Raw genomic sequence first — 3,178 nt, 5'->3', positions numbered from 1 at the left:
ATATGGTATAGTCATAGCTGATTAAAACGATGCATATCTCTAACGCGCAATAGTTTTGCGAAATCAAGGTTTCGCTGAAATGGATAACTGACACGTACAGTTTGACGCACCTCATGCCGACTATCAAGCGGAGATACGAGAACAGCGTGGATTCAGCCGAGGAAGCGTCATAGCCCACGCAGGGAATGCCACTTTGAAGAACATCAACCATGGCCAAGAAACGTTCGCCTCTTTTGATTTCATCACCACTCTTCACTGCCCGTCTACCGCATCGCCAACGGCATCAGCACAAGAGGCGTTCCCGAGGGACATAAAGGGCGCGCGGCAACTCGACCTTCTTCGTGGGCACGGCGGCTTCGCCAACATGACAGTCGATAACCCATTTGTGTTCATTGTGCAGGTGAGAAAACGTTATCCTTGTTCCTACCACAGTAATAACGTGTGTTTGATAATGCTGCCGTGCCCACGGTACCTCTGTTGTGTTCTTGGGGATATTTTACTGTCACTGAAAAGCCTGCTGTTGTTGTGCGGAGATGTTGAAGCGAATCCAGGACCGGTTGAATTAAAAGATATAATGGACAAACAATGTAATTGCATGCGACGTTCAAGAGATTAAAACTAGCCAAAAAGAAGCTTGTAGAAGGCTGGGTGCCATAGAAGTTAAGCTTAAAGAAATCGACAGTGTTAAAGCTGCATCAATAAAACAAGATAGGAAAATTGAAAAACTTGAGAATATCGTAAGAACCCTTGTAGACAAGATGGACGACTTAGAAAACCGGGGACGGAGAAACAACTTAATAATATTCGGACTAGAAGAAACAGAAAATGAGAACAGTAACAGCTCAGAAGCACGAGTATCTAAAACCATAATTGAAGATATTCTTGACGTTTCTACGTCTGGAATTGAAAGGATTCACAGACTGGGTAGTCAAACACCCGGAAAAGCCCGACCGATTATTCTAAAGCTTCTGGAGTTCAGAGATAAACTAACAATACTAAGAAACTGTTCCAAACTGCGTGGCACTAATATTTCAATCAACGAGGATTTTTCGAAGCGAGTCCAGCTAATCAGAAAGAAGTTCTTGGATTGCACTAAAACAGCAAAAGAGCGGGTGACAAAGTAACTCTTGTCTATGACAAGGTGCGAATCAACAACGTGTAGTACGCGTGGGACGAAACGATAGGCGATAAATCCCCGGTTCGCGATAGAGTCACGGCAGGCGACAGCGCCCTATCAGGCCCAGCATGACAGCACAAAAATAAAGAGCGTCGCCAAACCGAAATAAGGATCTTGAATTTAAATGCTAGAAGTGTTGTTAATAAACTGATTGAACTTGAAGTATGCTTCCTGAGTACCGATCCCGATGTCGTCATTATCACTGAAACGTGGCTGTCTCCGAGTGTCCCTGATAGCGAGGTCGTTCCGCCCAACTACACAATAATACGCAAAGATCGAGGTAATCGTGGCGGCGGGGTGGCCATCGCTATCTGAAAGGGCTTCAAATATACTGAAATGCCTGATGTTCCTGGTATTGAATCCATTTGGTGCAAAGTTTCTTTTCACGAGTATTCATGTTTTGTTGGTGCCGTATACAGGCCTCCAGGCGCACCGCCTAGTTTCTTTGACATTCTTCACAGCTATGTCGATAAAAACATAAACAGTAATAGTCGAGTCATCATGGCCGGCGATTTCAACGTTCAAGAAATTGACTGGGAACGTCATGTCTGTGAAAAAACTGTAAACGCTGACGCTCTACTTGAAATATGTTTTTGTTATAACCTCGACCAGATAGTAAGAGAGCCCACGCGTGTTTATGGTTCATCTCAATCATTACTCGACCTTATATTTGTAAGTCAACATTTTGAAACACTTGATTGCACGGTAGATATTCTAGACGGCATCTCTGATCACTCAATGGTCTTGGCATCCTTTAAAACGCGACCACCAATTAAAAACTAATCTCTATGTTCCGTACTGCCGGACTACTGCAAAGTGGACGATGTTGGCATTCTTGATTTTCTTGATATGCAATATGATCTATTTCTAGAACTCTTTCTCGATGACCATGCTTCCGTAGGTAATTTATGGGATTTTTTTAAGAAAACAGTGAATTATTGTATGGTTAAGTTCATCCCCACCAAGAATAAAATAACAAAAAAGGATAACCCGTGGATAACTCGAGACATTATTCATACTAAACGTAAGCTCGGCCGGCTAAGGAAAAAAGCGAAGGAGCAAAAAGTACCGCTTAACAGAAACCAGATTTTGGTTCTGAATAGTAAACTGAAACAAGAAATCAAAAATGCCAAACAATCGTATTTGAACTCCACTCTTAGTCATTTATTAGAACTTCCCCAGACAAATTTTGGAGATACGTGAACCCAAGGAAATCCAGCGCTACCGAATCACTCTCTCACGAACACTCGGAACTTCCTCTGGCATTTAATGACTATTTTGCATCCGTATTTACAACAGATAATGGACGGACACCCCCTTTTAATCACAGCCATACCCTATTCGTTGATAACATCACCATATCTGAACCTGGCATTCTATCCCTTCTACTAAGTTTAGACACTAAGAAAAGCTGTGGCCCAGATAATATTTCAAACGTATTTCTTAGACGTTACGCGGAATGGTCTGCTAAGTATCCGACACTAATATTTATTAAATCACTCGAAACAGCCCAAATACTATCTGACTGGAAACTTGCGCAAGTGGTACCTATACACAAATCAGGTGATAAGAAAGACCCGTCAAATTATAGACCCATTTCGCTTACATCGTCGTGTTCCAAGATCCTTGAGCATGTTGTACTAAAACACATCACTGCATTCATAGAAACAAATCACCTGTTACCCAGCCGTCAACATGGCTTTAGATCTTGACTTTCAACCGTAACGCCGTTAACAGAATGTGTGCATGATTTATCCTCAGCAATTAATATTCGTAGCCAAACTGATGTTATCCTTTTAGATTTGTCCAAAGCCTTCGACAGGGTCTCACACGCGAAATTACTGCTAAAGCTTAAAACCTTACTTGGCCCAGGACAAATTGTTAGTTGGATTGAAGCATACCTTACTGGTAGAAAACAGTTCGTCAAAGTTAACGGGCAAAGTTCACCGTTAACCGCAGTTACTTCTGGAGTCCCACAGGGATCTGTGCAAGCACCTCTTC

The 3,178-nt window shown here is 42.3% G+C and overlaps 1 pseudogene; it reads left to right on the top strand.

The window, feature by feature from the left end:
• The first annotated feature begins 209 nt into the window (after positions 1 to 209).
• LOC120845449 lies at positions 210 to 1,091 on the top strand (annotated as a pseudogene).
• Positions 1,092 to 3,178: the final 2,087 nt, after the last annotated feature.

This window comes from Ixodes scapularis, unplaced genomic scaffold, assembly GCF_016920785.2.
Source record: "Ixodes scapularis isolate PalLabHiFi unplaced genomic scaffold, ASM1692078v2 ptg001158l_1___fragment_5__unscaffolded, whole genome shotgun sequence".
Lineage (NCBI taxonomy): Eukaryota > Metazoa > Arthropoda > Arachnida > Ixodida > Ixodidae > Ixodes > Ixodes scapularis.
The sequence above is the reverse complement of the archived record's forward strand: the minus strand, read 5'-3'. Positions and strand labels throughout refer to the sequence as shown.